Raw genomic sequence first — 20,743 nt, 5'->3', positions numbered from 1 at the left:
TCCCTACAAAATGTTGTCCCTCACTCTGTGTAATACAGGTATAGGCAACATATATATCCAACACCGGTTTAATAGCCAAATGCATTGAGGAAAAGATGGTTAATTTCAGAGATATTTATGAGTTTCTTTGCCCTTTCCAATCATGGCGGCCATGATGTGCGTGCTTTGTCACGTGACGCTTGATGCTGCGTTTCCGATTCACAGAGGGAGCGCGCCATCTGGTGCCTTTGCGCCGCGTTGCTGGTAGGGAACCGAGGTAGCGGCGTTTCCATTTCCCTGTTGGTGGGGGAAGGATTTGGGGGAGGACAAACGTGCTCATGTGTAATGCACTGACTCTGAATGGTGGAAAATAGTTGCTGCCGAGGAGCAGGATGAGCCTGAATGTGGCAGGAAGATGCGCCGTGCGTGTGGCTGGTGGGAGTAAGTGCAGGGTATCTGCCCCAGGCTTAGTAACTACTATCCCCAATCAGACAGTTATTGAGGATTAGGAATGCCATTTATTGGGTCCCCAGCATCTCATAGCTACAGTATATATATATTTGTATTGTCACTTGTATTTTACTACTCCAGCCCCTGTTACAGTTCATCCCAGAAGCCTTATGACAGCCTTTAGTTTTGGGGGGTTCCTAATTTGCCTGGTGCCCCATGCCCTGCTTATAGTATAAACCCCAATATTACCATTTATTTGTATAGCGCCAGCATATTTCTCAGCTCTGTACCCAAGTTCATTTATGTGCCCCCCCTCCCCAGGGGTGTAATGAGGGGCCTATGAACCCATGGGCAACTTGGTTTATTAGAAAAAACAGCTTCACCTTTAAAGGCGTACTGACACTAGAAATTAAACTTTTCTTTAAGATCAGAATATTACCTTTGAAAGCTACTTATAACTTTGCCATAAAGTATTTGCACAATGATTTTACATTAACTGCAGGGCTGTATTTAGGTTCAATGGCATTGGACCTAAACACACCCCTTACGTCGTGTGCGCTGACATTACGCGCCATGCACACTGATGTCACAGTCTGGCACAATGATGTCATACACCCTGACGTCACAAGACGTATTCAGCAGAAGTGACGTCAGTGCGCGTGACGTCATTTCCGCATTCTTCCGCGGCCCCCCTGCCCCTCACCCCCTTAGCTCCGTCACCGGATTTCCTATGGAAATCTGAGGCGGAGGATGGGGAGGGTTTAAAAAAACAAAAACGAAAAAAATAGGCCCAGGCCCTCGGGGGCCTATATATGAACACGGCCCTGATTACCTGTCTGATGCCCCATGTTCCTGTTCGAGGGGGCTGCCATATTTGTGCAGCAGGAGTCCTAACTGACAGGCTGAGATGGGACAGTCAGGTTTAGAAACTGCAACTAACAATAACTTACAAAAAATAAACCTATAGGAAACTTTTAATGTAGTTTTTTTGTGTCTGTATCACTTTACGTTCACTATAAGTATACTGTACGTTTTTTTTTTTTTTGGCCATTTCTGTTGTTTTTTAATTGCATTATTCTTTAGACTGTTGGACTTTCCAACTCTATAACCTCAAAATGAATCAGCGACTATAAGGGGGGCTGAACTAGGTATGCACCGAATCCACTATTTTAGATTCGGCCGAATCCTTCGCAAAAGATTCGGCCGGATATACAACTGAATGCGAATCCTTATTTGCATCGGCAAATTGGGGGTGGGAAGGGGAAAACATTTTTTATTTCCTTGTTTTGTAACAAAAAGTCTCCCTGCCCCTAATTTGCAAATGCAAATGCAAATGCAAATTTGGTTCGGCCAGGCAGAAGGATTCGGGCGAATCCGATTCCTGCTGAAAAAGGCCGAATCCCGAACCGAATCCTGGATTCGGTGCATCCCTAGACATAACTGTTCAGTGAATTTGTAATTGATTTTCAGCTCAGAATCAAAAGCAAACCGTTATGACCCATGTGCCCCCACCCGTTTTCACACTGAACAATTCCTTTAAAGTGGACCTGTCATCCAGACACACAAAGCTGTATAATAAAAGTCCGTTTTAAATTAAATATGAAATCCAATTTTTATTTTTTATTAAAGCATTCATAGCTGTTATAAGCTCATTTAAAAATCTCAGCTGTCAATCAAATATTGTCTGTCCCTCCTCTATGCCTTAGGCCTAGAGGGGGGACAGACAATTACTTTCACTTTCCATTCAGCACTTCCTAGATGTCACTGCTCTCCTCACATTCCCCCGTTCTCTTTACCATTTAATTGTGTAGCCAGGACATGGGGATGGACATCAGGTCCCCTATTCTGGTGCACAAACAAGATTCTGAGATGATACAAGGCTTGTCTTAGGGTAGGGACACACTGGGCGATTTGGGGAGATTTAGTCGCCTGGCGACTAATCGCTGCGACTTTTCTTCCCGAATGCCTCCCCTCGCTCTGCGCCTGGCTAAAATGAAAAATCGCCTGCGCTAATCACACGCGGCGATTCGTTTTCCGAAGTCGCCCGAAGTTGCCTCACGAGGAAACTTCGGGCGACTTCGGAAAACGAATCGCCGCATGTGATTAGCGCAGGCGATTTTTCATTTTAGCCAGGCGCAGAGCGAGGGGAGGCATTCGGGGAGAAAAGTCGCGGCGATTAGTCGCCAGGCGACTAAAACTCTCCAAATCGCCCAGTGTGTCCCTACCCTTAATAACAGTGTCCACAAAATGGCTCCTGCCTGCTTGCTATAATTATGAATTCCCAGACTGAAGGAAACAAATCATTTATATAGTGTAATTAAAGTTCATTGTGCTTGACTAACTTGATAAAATAGGATTTTGAATGATTTTTTTGGGTGACAGGTCCCCTTTAAGTGCCATATTTTTGAATAACTTGTTTTTAATTATAGACCGTTTCAGGCCAGGGGAAATCGTTTGCTGTCACAGAGATTCATTTAGGCATAGGGGATCATTTTAAGAACAGTATTGTTTGTTATAGGCAACATGGTTGGAGGGAGAGTTTTTTAACTGATACTGAGGGGCAAATTCATCAAGGTTCGAATATCGAGGGTTAATTAACCCTCGATATTCGACTGGGGAATGAAAATCCTTTGACTTTGAATATCGAAGTCGAAGGATTTTGCGCAAATACTTCGATCGAACGATCAAAGGAATAATCGTTTGATCGAACGATTAAATCCTTCGAATCGAACGATTCGAAGGATTTTAATCCAACGATCGAAGGATTATCCTTCGACCAAAAAAAGTTAGCCAAGCCTATGGGGACCTTCCTCATAGGCTAACATTGAGTTCGGTAGCTTTTAGGTGGCGAACTAGGGGGTCGAAGTTTTTTCTTAAAGAGACAGTACTTCGATTATCAAATGGTCGAATATTCGAACGATTTTTAGTTTGAATCCTTCGATTCGAAGGTTGTAGTCGAAGGTCGAAATAGCCAATTCGATGGTTGAAGTAGCCAAAAAAAACATTCGAAAATCGAACTATTTTTCCTCTATTTTCCTCTATTCCTTCACTCGAGCTTGGTGAATGGGCCCCTGAGTGTCCAGGTTACCTTATATTAGAGTATTGGGAGCGAAAAATAGCAGTGTAAATCCTACCTTTCTACAGCTACCATCAGGGACAATTCATACAATATTTTGGCTTTGCTGAACTAGAACACCCCAACAATTTGCTATGCCCCCCAAAAACAATTGAGTCTTGTATAGAGAATTTACTGTGTGGGTTGATAAACTGATAATTGCACAGGTATGAGTTCTTTATCCAGAAACATGTTATCCAGGTTGCTAGAAACACTGAACAAATAAGAAAAAAATAATTCTTGCTTGATATTCTTTTAATTAATTCTATAATAAAAAGACAGTGGCATGTAAGGGCAAGTTCTAATGAGCAGCGCCCTTTTTACCTGCTCCTATCAAACAGCACTGCAGATTATGTCCCTACTATATAAATTACTTGTTCATACAGATATAGGATCTGATATCTGGAAACCTAGTATTGAGAAAGCTCCATGCAGGTATCATAGTTTGGCCATAGAAACGGACATGATTGTATGCTATATTCACTATTCTGTTCATTAACTAATGCAGAATATTTACAGTAATGACAAGGAAATAACACTAGAGGGAGCTTGCCTTCCATGGTTTTTATATCGGCTGTATGTGACCGGCATATCATTTTCTGGGTGTAATAAAAGCAGAATTTATAAAAAAAACCTGACCAAAATATTGAAATATGCAAAAACAACATCAACTCTTTTTTTTTCTTGCATTTCTGCTTAATCTTAATTATTTTGGGCAGGGCTGGACAAGCTGTCGCCCTCGTGTTGCTGTGTAACTATAAATGGCATGGTGGGAATTGTATTTTAACTGCAGCTGAAAGGGCCAAAAATTACCATAGGTCATGTCAATACAGGGACTACATATCCTTACCACTAGCTTAGTGTTAATATATATTTATTTATATATATATATATATATATATATATATATATATATATACATAATATATATTTGTGAGATAAAATGTTTGTTCATTGGGCATTATCTTGAAAAAAGTCCTGTTAAATGGCCAAAAACAGCAGAAAATGCTCCAGTATGCATTTATAAATAAAGTGCTTAGTAACAGTTACCCAAATGAAAAGCTCGGCAGTTCATTTATGGCTCGAGTAAATGAATCTTAAAGGAACTGGCAATAAACTGTGGGCCCTCGAACTCTGGACAAGCTGTCATTCGCTGGGGCAGTAGATCCTGTCTGGATGGGCTTAAGCAATGCCCATCCATGTGATGATATTGGGGCTAGAGTCCCGCCCGCCTACCTGTTGTAGCTCTACACTGGTACATTTGTCCACTAATCCTGCTGGCACAAGAATGTTGCTCGCTAATCACTAATATCCAACCTCCCATTGGCAAAATCCAGGAGATGGACATGTCCAGGGCCGGCCTTAGGCCAATTGGGCCCTGCGCCCTGAAACCCTCCTGTCTTTGTTTGTGAGATCCTGTACAACCCCATTAATAACCTTCCTTGTGTGGTCCAGTACACCCCCATTCATTTTTTAACATGGTCTGGTCCAAATGGCTATATAGCGTCATGGCTGCGCACACCAGGATTGGACGCATGACGCAGGAATGGACCCTGAGGACCGTTACCTGCTGAACTATCCTTTATACAGGAACAGTGACCAGCTCCATGTTGTAGCTCCCACCCTTCTCAGCTATAGTCAGGTGATCCCACTGGTGTCTAATAAAAGGGCAGCCAAGTTTGGGAGTTTTACTTTGAAAGCAGCTAGTAAGTTGCAGGTAAAACCAAGTCCCTTTGTAAAATGTATAATGAAGCAATTGAATTCTTAATGAATCAGATAACAATTAAGCGTAGGACTGGCCAGATATGGGATGACTGTGACGTAGTTGGCCAGCTTAAATATATTGCAATATATGGACAAACTATCCCTGTTTTATTTAAAGGGTAAGGCATTTTTCAGTAGCAGTATGCACAAAATGTCGCTGTCTTAAATATATTGATAATGGGTTGAGTGCAGAGGACTCTTGTAGTGAACTATCCTTCCCGCCATGCGACACACAGTCATGACATGACTGACAGGAGAAAGTTAGTCAGGCTGCATATAATATGTACTTGCATTATCATCTTTTATTAGTGCAAAGCGAGCAGCCAGAAGCATATGGATGTATCTGCAAATGTAAAACAAAAAGAAAATCTGCAACTGCACTGGGACCTTTATTCTAGAAAATTTGGCATAAAATATTTTATTTTTAAATTCATCTTGTTAAGAAGGTATGTTTTATTCTCTGTTTAGTTTTAAAATGGTTTGCAAGACGAAGTTGTGTAATCTCTTTTCTCAGTGCTCATTGTAGATCCATATTTTTATGGACAAATATGACTTGAGATAATAAAAGAGGTCCCCAAACATTGGTGATTGCCTGAGGCAAAGCCCCATTGGACCTTTAGTCCAATATAAAGGTCAGGGGTCAGGTCAGGTGTGTGTGTGTGGGGGGGGGGTAAATGCCAAGTTCAATATACAGGTCAGCGATCAGTGCAATCAGGCAAGAACCACAGGAACCAGTGTAAAAACATAAGATTTAATTCCTTGATCTTTATTTCATAAAGAATCCAGTAATGGGGGCCTGTTCCATATTAACCATAATGATTTAGGGTACCCCCTACTGTAAATGATAAGGATATTATAAGTCACTGAGGGGTTGTTCTGTGACCATATAAAGGCACAAGGCTGCAGGCTGAGTTTTACAGGGAACTCTTGAGTATCACTCATGTATTATAAGGGATAATGTACCCCCTACTGTAAATGATAAGGATATTAGAAGTCACTGAGGGGTTCTGTGACCATATAAAGGCACAAGGCTGCAGGCTGAGTTATACAGGGAACTCTGAGTATCACTCATGTATTATAAGGGATAATGTACCCCCTACTGTAAATGATAAGGATATTAGAAGTCACTGAGGGGTTGTTCTGTGACCATATAAAGGCACAAGGCTGCAGGCTGAGTTATACAGGGAACTCTGAGTATCACTCATGTATTATAAGGGATAATGTACCCCCTACTGTAAATGATAAGGATATTAGACGTCACTGAGGGGTTGTTCTGTGACCATATAAAGGCACAAGGCTGCAGAATTTATAACATATTTTATATGAATTACAATTAAGTGAAAAAGGCAGTGGATGTGTACAAGTCAGACCATCACGTGTTTACGTGTGGGCTGCTTTGATTTTTTTTGCCTGGGCTACTTTTAACCCCCAGTCCGGCCCTGCCCGCAGACCCGCATCTATATCTGAAATCCCCCCCCCCCTCATTCCGCAGGGTGCCCAATTTGTTTGCGGGTAACCCGCAGGTACCCGACCTGCTGCAGGACTCTATTTGGGGCAGTTAGGCTTATATTAACCAAACTGCCCTCCCATATGCGCATGTATTGCCAGCATTACCTCTGAAATTCATAGTACAGTAGAACCCCTATTTTACATTTTTCAGGGGACCAGGAAAAAATTATGTAAAACCCGGGAAAATGTAAAATCAGGGAAAGCACAGGAAACCATTTTACTTTGAGATACAATTGCATTAAACATTGCAGAGTTAATGTTACACTATGGGGGCACGTGCAAGACTCTGTTAGTCACATGCACAACCTAAAGCAATAGGTGCAGGACTGTATAGGGGCAGACTAATTGGAATTGACCATTTACAGGCAGCACCATGGCAAAATATACATCTGACTACTATTTTAAACCTCTTTATTTCATAAATAATAATATTCATAGAGGGAAAAAAGCATTTTTTGGGCACATCAGGACAAAATTTTGATGTAAAATCCAGGAAAGCATTACTTAAAATCAGGGAAATGCACCAATTAAAATTTAAAATGTAAAATGCGGGAAAACTACAAACCAGGGTATTTAAAATCGAGGTTTCACTGTATCTATTCACTTTTGCAAAGCTTTCTGGACAAATGATGTGCCATCTAAGGCTCCAGTGGTGAGAACTGACCATTTGGGGCTTTGATCAGATAACTGATACTCACAATACTAGTGACCCTTCTTCTCAGGTTGGTGAATCAAAAATCCAGCCTTGATTTATCCCCTTTTCCATAATTTCCTTATTATGAAAACAATTTGTATACAGACGTGTGAAAGCTTGCCCTTTAAGCTTAGTATTCCTTAAATGATAGTCTAGTGCTTATTATCCTCCGTCTGGTTCCTGGCAGCACTTTCCTGCTTTCCCTTTGTCGTGTTATCGTAACTATAGATAGTTCTTTTTTTCTACCTTTAATGGATGTTTCATATATTCTTCCAAGGTTACCTATAATGGCTGCCAAGTGCCAGTTAGAATTGTTATAACTGGGGTTAATTGTCAGGCTTTGTAATAGAAAGAAAAAGAAATGTGTTTGGCACAGAGAGGGAAGGACTTAATATTTTAACTTCCCCGTTTATTGGCCTGTATAAACCAGAACAATGAGCTTTGTAAATTACTCGCAACATTATTGTGTTATTGCCACTTCTTACAGTAAGATTAGACTCCAAAGGTTGTTACCAGAGATAAGGACTAGTTCTACTATACCTGTATAGGTTATTCTACATAGGGAGCCACAGCCTTTAATGGCATTCTGCCCCCAAGTGTCCAAGCCATCATTTTGAAACAAAAGGGCATAACTCATTTGGCTTTACAATAAAACAACATATAAAGAAAATGGTGCAAAATGCCAATGAAAATATAAGTCCTCCCAAAATCCAAAAATAAAAAAAGCAAAAATAATGAGAGAGAGAGAATACTCACAGTTCACCCCAGTCTATGGGTACATGTATATGAGGCTACAAGAATCGAATGCAATGGTGCTAAATATTTTCAAAGTCCAGTTGAGAGCCAGTGTTCGGCATTCAAGTGATGCGTGAACAAGAGGAATTCATCAGAAACTCTACAGCCTGGCCCGGAGGTGGAGGTAGCTCCAGGATTCCTCCGTGTCAATATGAGCAGCAGGACTCAATTCAGAACATGAAAGCAATGGCTGCTAGTCAAGTAAATCGATTTCTGTTATCCGGAAATCCATTATCCAGGAAGCTCCAAATTACGGAAAGGCCATCTCCCATAGACTCCATTTTATCCAAATAATCCATATTTTAAAAAATGATTTCCCTTTTCTCTGTAATAATAAAACAGTACAATGAACTTGATCCAAACTAAGATATAATTGATCCTTATTGGGAGCAAAACCAGCCTATTGGGTTTATTTAATGTTTACATACAGTCACGTTCGGCACCCTATATCCAGAACCCAACTAAGCTCCCTGGTCTCGGCTCTCACTTCTGCCTTTAACCGCCGCCTTTCACCTCGGGAGGAGCCCTCGGCTAATTGGATGCCGCCAGGTCTTAACAGAGAGAGGAGCAAAGCTAACGATTCTGAACGAGCAAAGGGGCACGATTGTCTTACCAGGCTACTGGAATGGAAAAACAAGACAGGAGAGCAGACAACACAGCGTGGAGCAGGCAGGCCGGGCCAGCACAAGCAGATAGAATGGTCAGACAGGCCGGAATCAGGATAGAGCGAGTAGAATAGTCAGTGGACAGGCAAAGGTTGGATTGGAGAGGTCAGAGTAGTAAATCAGGCAGGCAAGGGTCAAAACACAATAGATCAGTCAGGCTTCACGTGGAATAACACCTAGGAACTTCTAAATAGAACCTAACAACAGGCAATTAGCTGAATACTGAATACCCATTTTAATCGTTTGAATTTGGCATCATTGCACGCTGACGTCACACGCCAGCGTCACTGCGCCTTTAAGAAACAGACGTGCGCGTGCCTTAGGGGAAGCCGGCACCAGGAAGTAAGAAGGAGCTGCACAGCGGGCTTCCATGCCAAAGGAGCGGCGGAGGACCCCGCTGCCCACTAGACCACCAGGGTAGGTCCTGACACATACTTAAGATATGAAGATCCAATATGAAGATCCACTGAGCGATCTTTTTAACAATAAAGCCCACTTTTTCACGCAATTACTCATGCTGCGACCAGAAGCCATTGAAGAAAGAAGCAGCGGAAGAACAGGATCACTTTTTTGGTGTCCTCCAGGCTGGTACATTTCTCAGAAGCACCAGCCTGGGGAATCGGCTAGGTGATTATAATCATAGGGAAGGGTGCCTCACATTTGGCACCTCCACATTATTCAACCTTTCCTTCACCTTTAAGAAGAACTTGTGCCTCTGGGTAAGCATCAGAAGGAGCAGCTAGGGGGTGGGTGAGGGATGCCTACGTGGTACCCCCCTCTTGGATTGAGCACTGTCTAATGTGTGAATGTGTAAGGTCTGTAAACTGTAAGCTCCTCTGGGTAGGGGACTGATTTATATAATCTCTGTAAAGCGCTGCAGAATAGGTCAATGCCATATAAATAAAGAATATGAATAATAATAAAACCCATAGGAGAACGTAAATGCAGATAGTTTGCATATCAGCCCACGGGGAGTTGGCCATTTAGTTTTGCACAAAGATAATTGCCTTTCCCTAAGGGGGTGATAAGACAGCTGACGTGTACAGAGGTTGGGGTACCGACAGCTTCTCCCATCAAAGCGCCTTCAATCCAGCAGCATTACATGAATTTATATTATTGTTCTGTTTCATGTGACAGATTCCGGGAAAGCGTTTGCCTACGGGTCACGGGATAAAATAATTCCACCTGAAATGAGCAATTAAACTTTTATGTCCATTTAAATTGTTGCCCCAAAGCATTTAGGATTTTTTTTTTTTGTTTTGTTTTTCTTTCAGGCACTGGGAAGCCATTAGAAGTAATGAGCAAGTTTTGCTAATTACCCCAGTAACCTGCAGGCTTCTCCCGAGTCCTGTGTTCCTCCGACAAGAAGGAAACATTTGCTTGGAGAACGCAGTAAATTATGTGTATAATAGGAAAGTGGCCACACTGGTGTGTATTCTGTTGGTTTATATGCAAGGAATAATTGGATGCTGCGACTCTGATTCATTAATTGAACCCAAAGTATTTTTAGTTTCATTTACTCTAATCTTGCATGTTGTCTCGGGACTTTCTCCTGATGTGACCTTTAAAGTGTGGAGATTGTGATAACGTGCCATAGATTCTGTGTTTTGGCTTTTATTTTCCCTGTAAAGCTTTGCCTAGTACGGTGTAGTGCTGTGTCCAGGCCTGAAAGGTTAATTGTAGGTCTTGGTGGTTTTTGGACTGGTTGGGGTTCAAGCCCCATTACCTTATAATAAGATTACGTATGGGTAATATAATTGTTACCTGGCTCTAGGGTTTCCATATGCAGAATAGCAAGTGAACTTTGACTTTAAACGTGTTTACCTGGGGCCCTAGGAGGGCCAGCCTCATCCTTTGGGTATCTCTGCTAAAAGCCTTGGGGGTTATGTATACTTTGTGCTGAACCATTTTTGATCTTGGCACATTTGTAGCTATCCAGGGAGATAGAATCCTGCATGTTTTGGGTCGGCAAGACCAGTGCCCAGCCCTGACCCACAACCCATTATGTCCCCTGACCCAACCCTGACGAATAGTTATTTTACCTTCCAACCTTGGACCATTGAACACAGAAGTGACGCCAGATTAGATGAGTAAGGGGAAAAGAACTTGCCATCCACTCGCTGAGGAGATCAGTCTCATACCTTATAGGGTTACCCGTGGATTGTCCTCATGGTCAGGGAATCTGGACTTTTTGCCCGAAATTCTGCAGGTACCTGAGCCAATGCAGCCAAGTTGTTAGGCACCCCCTAATTTTGTTACCCCAGATTGATAATTTGCACATGTGCCCTACTAGAAGTTGCTTAAGGTGCACCTGGGGAAAAAAGAAAAACAAAATGGCGACAGAACGCTCAGTTAAAAAGTACCCTGGACTTTTTTGAAAAAGAGAAGGACAAACCTAGAACAACAAGTAAGCAACTAGGAGACTAAGCCACTTGATTTTACGGTTCCTTCTTTTTTAAAAGGTTCCCTGATATAGTTGCAGACGTATCCAAGATAGGATGCAAGTATTTGCCTCAGCTGCTTCCTATTGTGGGGAAACCTCCAGTAGGTTTACGAACCTACAGTATATCCTAGTACTTTTCATATACAGGTATGGGACCTGTTATCCAGAATGCTCGGGACCTGCAGTTTTCCAGATAACGGATCTTTCCATAATTTGGATCTTCATACCTAAAGTCTACTATAAAATCATGTAAACATTAAATAAACCCAATAGACTGGTTTTGCTTCCAATAAGGATTAATCATATCTTAGTTTGGATCAAGTACAAGCTACTGTTTTATTATTACAGAGAAAATGGAAATCATTTTTAAAAATTTGGATTATTTGGATAAAATGGAGTCTGTGAAAGAAAGCCTTTCTTTAATTCGGAGCTTTCTGGATATCGGGTTTTCAGATAACGGATCTCATCTGTACTAGAGCTTCAGGAGCCTCCTTTGTGGTCCAAAACTTGTTCATGGGCTCTCTCACCTTGTGACACAAATACAGATATCCTGCAGCCGGTCCAGGAACTTTTAGGGAGGCCAAGTGTCCAGGCTTGGATCTGTAATTCCTAGTTTAATTCACATAACCCTCTTCTTATTATAAAACCAGTTCAATGCTGGGTCCCCAATGTTGCCCCTTTCTTAACCTCAGGTACATAGGAATTCTATTGATTCAGTGACCCGTAGTAATTCAGCTGCAGCCGAACATATCCCCCTTCATGTTACGTGTTTATAGTTCAATTAACCAGCGTTTTGTTAATAATTCCAAATTAAATAGGTAGCAGCGATTAATTAAATGAACATTAGCAGAAAAAAAATGCAATTACAAATGTAATTTAATTTTCGTTAACCTATAGTAAACCTGCTCCGCTCGCTTCTTTAATTGCAATCACTTCAATCAGTTGCGAGCACCCAAGTCTTCCTGCCCTTTGGGGATTATTTGCGAGAGGATTTTATGGAAAGGCACTAATAAATGCCTTCGCTGTGCAGGAAAGACGGTTATAAAGCAGCATTTACGACTGATCTGTACAGACGCAATATAAAAACATTAAGTCTCCGTAAATCAGCCACTGATATTTTTATCATTATGTCTGAAATGTGAAAAGTAAGCCGAATTCCTACAGAGCCTGCGTGGTTAAATATACGGGCTTGCGTTAATTATACATCTTTATGTTTGAATTGGGTTTACCTGCTCTCTTACCAAAGGCATTCAATTATTAGACCACGTGGGAGGCTGTGCTATTAAAAGAGAAGGAAAGCTACCGAGGCAGTTTATTGCCAATAGATTAGCCACAATAGTGCAAGCTATAACACTTTATTTATTATGCAGACTGCTTTATCATACCTGAGTAAACAGCTCTAGACACTCTCTCTCTATTTGTTTTGGTTAGCAGCTGCCATATTAGCTTAGTGTGAAATCACTTCCTGCTCGAGTCTCTCCCTGCTCACTCATAGCTCTGGGCTCAGATTACAGCAGGGAGGGGAAGAGGGAGGGGGAGAAAGGAGCAAACTGAGCATGCTCAAGCCCTAGCCCTGAAGTTTTAAAGGGCATGTAAAGGCAAAAAAATAAAATCCCATTTTTACTTTCTTTAATGAAAAAGAAACCAATATATCACCAATATGCTTTAATTAAAAAATGTGTACCGTTTTTATAAGAAACCTGACTGTATGCAGTGAAATTCTCCCTTCATTTACTGCTGTGGATAGGAATTGTCAGATGGTCCCTAACTGCCCTGCAGGGAAACAATCATACTTATGAACAGCAGGGGGAGCCCCCGTCTTTCTTCCCAGCCACTGAGAACTCAAGCAGCTTTCTTTGTTTTCCTGTAGAGCAGTCGGTGACTGTGTAGATATTTATATTGGATTTTATTTTTGCCTTTACATCCCCTTTACTCTTTCCAACTCCAACTGCAGGGACAAAAATCATGGAGCCAGATTTAAACAGATAAACTGGGATTCTATTTGGAGGATTATTTTGCTGCAGCTACTGGTACTGCAGAGTTGGAGAAAGATTGTATTAAACAATACAAAAACTATAAAATCCACATTAGATTACATGACAACACAGGACCCAGTGCAGTCTGTATATTCTGATTATTAATCAGTCTTGCTGTATTGGCTTTTGACAGATATTATTTGACTTGTGCTGTTTTGATAATTTATGATGATCCCTAAGCAGCCCAGACCACACTGAGCATGTGCACAGTCTTGGTCTTGCAAAGATGTATAACAAAATTACAAGATGATGACCCCCTGTGGCCAACTTTGAAAGCATAAATTATTTGTTTGATTAGGCTTGTGGTGCAGTAAGTTTATGTTTAGTATACAAAACACAGCATTTCTAGCCTTCTTCTATTTTAGACTTTACTTCCCCTTTAAGGTAATTCGAGTGTCATAAAAGTGGGGATTGGAGTGGATCAAACTGAGTGGACCAGGGGTGGAAGGACAGACAGTTAGGCATCTCCCATCAGCAGGTAGGTTGCTGAAATACCAGTTGGGAGCAATGAAGAACTAGGTGGTTAGCATTTTGGTATGGTCCATCAGCATAACATATATGGCTACCTTCAGCTTCGTTAGTTGCTCTGATTTACTGCAATACCCAGTATGCTTGGAGTTCATTCCAGAAGAGGAACTGATATGCATGGTAGCCTTCATGGGGTCTGGGTCTGAGTTCAGTGTTAATACTAGTAGCACACTGGGGGGAGCATATATAGAAATATTCCAACTGTTGGAATGCTGATGAATTCCCAGCAGTCCCTTTATGGGGCATTAGTAAAACCCTTCTGTACTTTTTATACACGGAGTAAATCGTATGCCCTCAGCTTGTTGCTGCAGCTCCCTTGAAACCTCACGTTGAATTTGCATTCGGTTTCCATAGACTCATTTTAATTTCCAGTCATGTCACTTCGCTCTCAGCGCTCCCATAAATTATGCCATTTAAACTGGTCCAAAAATGTCCAGGTGCCTGAAACTGTGTGAGAGCAGAGGCTTCCGCGGACTCGTTGTAAATGGCCGAGAGCATCACTAAGTGTCTGGCATAAACAAGCAGCAGCATCGCACATAAAAAGCTAAATTTAGGGTGGGGATGAAGAAATAGCTGTTTTAATCATTGTTTGTGAAAGATGGTGAGCAGTTCCTTATTTATTGGAAAAGTATCATTCATTACATCTTTTAGAGTCATGATCATAAATAGGAGTGTTTAAATTGCGAATGTATTTCTTTTTAAGGGTAAGGCCACACAAAGAGATTTGGGGAGATTTTGTCGCCTGACGACTAATCGCCTCGTCTTTTGAGCGACTATCTCCCCGAACTGCCTCAGCGGTTTCCCCCATAGGCTAGAATGAAAAGTCGCCTGCGCTAATGCACACGCGGCGATGCGTTTTCTATAGTCACCCGAATGTCACTGAGGCGACTTTGGGCGACTATTGAAAACGCATCACCGCGTGTGCATTAGCGCAGGCGACTTTTCATTGCAACCTATGGGGAAAAATGCTGAGGCAATTCGGGGAGATATTCGTTCAAAAGACGAGGCGATTAGTCGCCAGACGACAAAATCTCCCCGAATCTCCTCGTGTGGACTAGCCCTAAAGGGGAAACAAAGGGTCATAACACAACCAGGTGTTTTAAGGGCCAGTGAACATACTGAAAGGAAAGGAAAGTAGGGACGGGTACATTTGGCTAAGGAGCTTTGTACAGGGCCACCACCACGGGGGAAGACACACGTAGATGCAGTTTACAAGCCCCAAAAGGGATGGCATATCTTGGGGAGCAGCTGGGGTTTTGTTTTAAATGGATGGTTCACCTTTATGTAAATGTTTAATATGTTATACAATGGCCAATTTTAAGCATCTTTTCAATTGGTCTTCATGATGTATTTTTTTTATAGTTTTTTATTTATTTGCCTTTTCTTCTGACTCTTTCCAGCTTTGAAATGAGGGTCACTGATCCCATCTAAACCAAATACTCTGGAAGGCTACACATGTAGTGTTATTGCTACTTTTCATTACTCATCTTTATATTCAGGTCCTCCCCTATTCATCTTCCAGTCTCTTATTGAAATCAATGCATGGTTGCTAGGGTGAGTTTGAACCTAGCAAAGAGATTGCTAAAACTGCAAACTGGAGAGCTGCTGAATAAAAAGCTAAATAACTCAAAAATTGCAAATAATAAAAAATAAAAAGCAAATTGTCTCAGAATATCACTCCTTACATCATGCTAAAAGTTAAAGGGGTTGTTCACCTTCCAAACACTTTTTTCCAGTTCAGTTGTTTTCAGATTGTTCCCCAGAAATAAACTTTTTTTCAATTACTTTCCATTATTTATTTTTACTGTTTTTCCAAAAGTTTAAAGTTGAATGTTCCTGTCTGTGGTGTTTGAGTCTGGCAGCTCAGTAATTCAGATGCAGATTCTAAACTGTTACAATTTTGCAACATTGAGTTGATACATTTTTCAGCAGCATCTCTGGAATTTTAGCAACTATTGTATCAATTCCAACAGCTTTAATGAAATCCAGGGAAAAATAAAAAATGTATCCATTAAATGCATCTATTCAGAACAGTTTTGGGGGGTCGGCGACCCCCCTTTCCCAGAGTTGCTTTAGAAGGTACAAAATGACACTTTACACTTCAATATTAGAAAAACGGTGACACATAGAAATTAGAAAGTAATTGGAAAAAGTTGTTATTTCTGGTGATTTATGTGAAAACAATTAGTTGAAGGGGAACAACCCCTTAAGGGGTGAGTGTTTGGTTCAGGTCAGGAAAAAAGCCATGTATGGGGCATCTCTTTTCATTGGGGCTCCACTTAAAGCAAAACTATACCCTCAAAATGAATATTTAAGCTACAGTTAATATCATATTAAGTGACATATTAAAGAATCTTACCAAACTGGTAAATATATTTAAGTAAATATTGCCCTTTTACATCTCTTGCCTTGAGCCACCATTTTGTGATGGTCTCTGTGCTGCCTCAGAGATCACCTGACCAGAAATACTTCAACTCTAAGGGGCAGATTTATCAAGGGTCGAAGTGAATTCGAGGGAATTTTCAAAGTAAAAAAATTCTAAATTCAAAGTAATTTTTTGGATACCTCGACCATTGAACAGGATACTACGACTTGAATTTACTTCTAATTTGTTTCAAAGTAAAAATAGATTGAATATTCGACCATTCGATAATCGAAGTACTGTCTCTTTAAAAAAACTTCGACTTCAATACTTCGCCAAATTAAACCTGCCGAAGTTCTATGTTAGCCTATGGGGACCTTCTACAACCATTTTCTAAGTCTTTAGAGGTCGAATGAAAATCGTTCGATCGATCGCTAAAATCGACCACAGGATTGCCAAGTTTTTTGAAAAAACTTCAAATTCGATATTCGAATTCGAAGTTTTTTCATTCGACCCTTGATAAATCTGCCCCTAACTGTAACAGGAAGAAGTGTGGGAGCAAAAGACACAACTCTCTCTGTTAATTGGCTCATGTGACCTAACATGTATAGTTTGTGTGCACTGTGAATCATACGATCCTTGGGGGCGGCCCTTATTTTTTAAAATGGCAATTTTCTATTTATAATTACCCAATGGCACATACTAATAGAAAAGTATATTATGATGAAAATGGTTTATTTACATGAAGCAGGGTTTAACATATGAGCTTTTTTAGGCAATATCTTTTTATAGAGACCTACATTGTTTGGGGGGGTATAGTTTTCCTTTAACTTGGTTTCTCAGCTCGCTCCACTTGTGTGTTCTCTTGATTCCGTATTATTTTCCATCTCCCTTACCAGCTGGTGCATCATGCACATACAAATGTCTCAGCCATACACTCGCCCAGATCTTGTGTATGCTGAGCCACTGGCCTGGGAACATAATTCAGATGGTATAGATAAAGACTGGTGAATAGATTAACTCTGTGCACTGTTTAACACTAGACATACTGGCTATATAGACTCCATTGCTTCTCTAGGGTCTCTACTCTGTCCTACGAACAGAACTCCCCTGGGCTTTGGGCTGATCCTCGCACAAGATTTTCAATACGGCATGGGGTGCAGAGCTTAGCATTCCTGGGGGTGCAAGTACTTTTTACCTCTTATGCTCCTTTGTGTTGTAACAGTTGCATCCTGAAGAGATATGAACATCCTTCTACTGTGCGGCACTGTGGAATATGCTGGTTCATGTATGGAATCCGTTATCCGGAAACCCATTATCCAGAAAGCTCTGAATTTACGGCTAGGTTGTCTCCCATTACACTCCATTTTATCCAAATAATGCAAATTTTGCAAAATTATTTCCTTTTTCTCTGTAATAATAAAACAGAACCTTGTACTTGTTCCAAGCTAACATGTAACGATTCCTTATTGGAGTTTAAACAATCCTGTTGGGCTTATTTAATATTTAAATGCTTTTTTAGTAGACCTAAGGTATGAGGAAACAACGGAAAAAAGAGGTTGGCACGAGCCTGGACCCACGAAGTAGTAAAGCCGGAGTCAGATTGTAAAAGGTAAAAAATGTTTACATTTTATTCTCCATAATTAAGAACGAAGGCCTAACGCTTTTCATGTCTACCAGGGACACTTAGTCATAGGCTAAATTGTCCCTGGTAGACACGAAACGCGTTAGGCCTTGGTTCTTAATTATGGAGAATAAAATGTAAGCATTTTTAACCTTTTACAATCTGACTCCGGCTTTACTACTTTGTGGATCTAGGCTTGTGCCAGCCTCTTTTCTCCAGCGTTTGCTCCCCTTGCTGAAGGTCCCACCGGGCCCACCGTGCACATCGGTAAGCTCACTTAACGTATTTAAACACAGCATACACTGGTTACATATCTTCATAGTTAAGGTATGAGGAGCCAAATTACAGAAGGATCTGTTATCCGGAAAACCCCAGGTCCCGAGCATTCTGGATAATAGGTCCGTACCTGTACTTTTAAGTACATGATAATGACAAGGCTAAGTGCATTGCACACGTGCAGCAACATTTATATATGTTTTTAATTGTTGTGGATTCCTGCTGTTGTGGAGAGAGAGCTGCAGTCCCGCTCTCTCTCTCTATTTCTCATTGTTTTCGTGATGTATAAAGGTCTATTAAAATCCCCTTTCTGCTATTTAGCCCGGAGGGGTTTTTATGCTGAGATCTCAACCATTGATGTTTCTCCCTCCCCAGATGTGAGCTTCATTACCGTTTGGCACCCCTTCCTTCCGTGTATGAATTTGCTCTCGATTCCAGCGTTCGTTTGAAGGGCCCAACGCCCCTCATTATAACCATCAGCAAAAAGGTCTAATTACAAATTAGACTTGTGTCTTTATTCAGCTGGTAATTTTTTTTCCCTTTTTAATAATAACATTTAAAATCCTGCTGCTTTAGTTCCTATTATTTGGCCTGTCAAAACAAACAGTCGGATGAGGCTGACGCTTTTCAGATTTCATTAAAGGAAGATGTAATTAAATCAGCGCCTGGAAATTTCAGGGGGGGAATCTATACCTTAAAATTAGCTTTCAGCATGATGTAGATTGTAATATTTTGATTTAGCTTTGTATTTTGTTGTTTCATAGCTTTTAGGTTTGACATTTCAACTGATAACCTAGTTGCTAGGGTCACTAACCCTACCAACCAGGGAGTGGTTTGAATGGCAGACTGAAGGGGGCCTGAAACGAATGAAAGATTTGGAGTTCCGTGACTATATATATATATATATATATATATACACACACACACACACACACAGTTGCAGGCTAAATGCCTTTATACAGGTCAAAGAACACTCATATGAATTCTAATCTCTTTTTATTAAGGTTTGTGGTTCATTATATTTTCTATGGCGTCACATTGAATCTTGTGCGTAGGTGGTTTTTCATTTATGTAGCTGTGTGTTCAGCAGCATTGCAGTTTCAGCAATTTGGTTCCTAGGGTCCAAATAACCCTAGCAACCATGCATTGATTTGAATAAGAGACTGGAAAATGAATGAATAGGAGAGGGCATACCCCTTTAATGATGGGTAATAAATAGTAGCTCTAACAATACATTTGTAGCCTTAGGGTAAGGTCACACTGGGAGATTCGGGTGGAGTTAAAGTCGCCCGGCGACTAATCTCCTCTTCTATGGGGTGACTAATCTCCCCGAACTGCTTCCGCCTGCTAGGATGAAAAATCGCCTGCGGCATGGCACTCGAGGCGATCCGTTTTCCGAAGTCGCTCGAAGTTTCCTGCAATTTTTCATTCTAGCAGGCGGAAGACAGGGGGAAGCAGTTTGGGGAGATTAGTCACCCCAAACAAGAGGCCATTAGTCGCCAGGCAACTTAATCTCCCCGAATCTCCCAGTGTGACCTTAATCTTACAGTAGATTTGTTTATATTTAGATGCGATTCGTTTTTATAGATTTAGAAGAAGACAAATATTTAAAAAACTCTAAAAAATAAATAAGGAAGACCAACTGAAAAGAATCTTAGAATTGTCTATTCTATAACATACTAAAAGTTAATTTTAAAGGTGAGCCACCCCTTTAATCCACTTGTGCGTTTGAATATGATGTGGTTTGGGTAAACTCTAACTAAATACAGCTATGGGACCTGTTGTCTAGAATGCTCAGGACCTGGGATTTTCTGGATAATGGATCTTTCTGTAATTTGGATCTTCATACCTTAAGTCTACTAGAAAATCATGTAAACATTAAATAAACCCAATAGGCTGGTTTTGCCTCCAATAAGGATTAATTATATCTTAGTTTGGATCACGTACAAGGTACTGTTCAGTTTAGAGAAAAAGGAAATAATTTTTTAAAATTTGGATTTTTGGATAATATGGAGTCTATGGGAGAGCTTTCGTTAACTTGGAGCTTTTTGGATAATATGTTTCGGGATAATTGATCCCCTTGCCTGTACATGCTAAGCATTATTAGGCTTGACATGTCCTCTAATAAATGAAGTTGCTTAGAATTACCTTTACTTTCATTAGGAAAACTTTTGTTTTTTGGGTTTCAGAACTTTGAATAAAATGGAAAGAGCTCCGAATTACGGAAAGACTGTCTCCCATAGACTCCATATTATTCAAATACTACAAATTTTTAAAATGTTTTCTCTGTAATAATAAAACAGTAGTTTGTACTTAATCCCAACTAAGATATAATTAATCCTTATTGGAAGCAAAACCAGCCTATTGGGTTTATTTAATGTTTATATGATTTTCTAGTAGACTTATGAAGATCCAAACTATAGAAAGATCTGTTATCCTGCAAGCCCCAGGTCCCGAGTATTCTGGATAAGAGATCCCATACTTGTATATCTATATCTCAGAG

General features: G+C 40.7%; 1 pseudogene; it reads left to right on the top strand.

The window, feature by feature from the left end:
* Positions 1 to 242: 242 nt before the first annotated feature.
* Positions 243 to 20,743, top strand: part of LOC108708863 — a 42,641-nt pseudogene continuing 22,140 nt past the window's right edge.

The sequence above is a fragment of the Xenopus laevis genome, chromosome 2S (genome assembly GCF_017654675.1).
Source record: "Xenopus laevis strain J_2021 chromosome 2S, Xenopus_laevis_v10.1, whole genome shotgun sequence".
Lineage (NCBI taxonomy): Eukaryota > Metazoa > Chordata > Amphibia > Anura > Pipidae > Xenopus > Xenopus laevis.
This window is presented reverse-complemented; position numbering and strand designations above follow the sequence as displayed.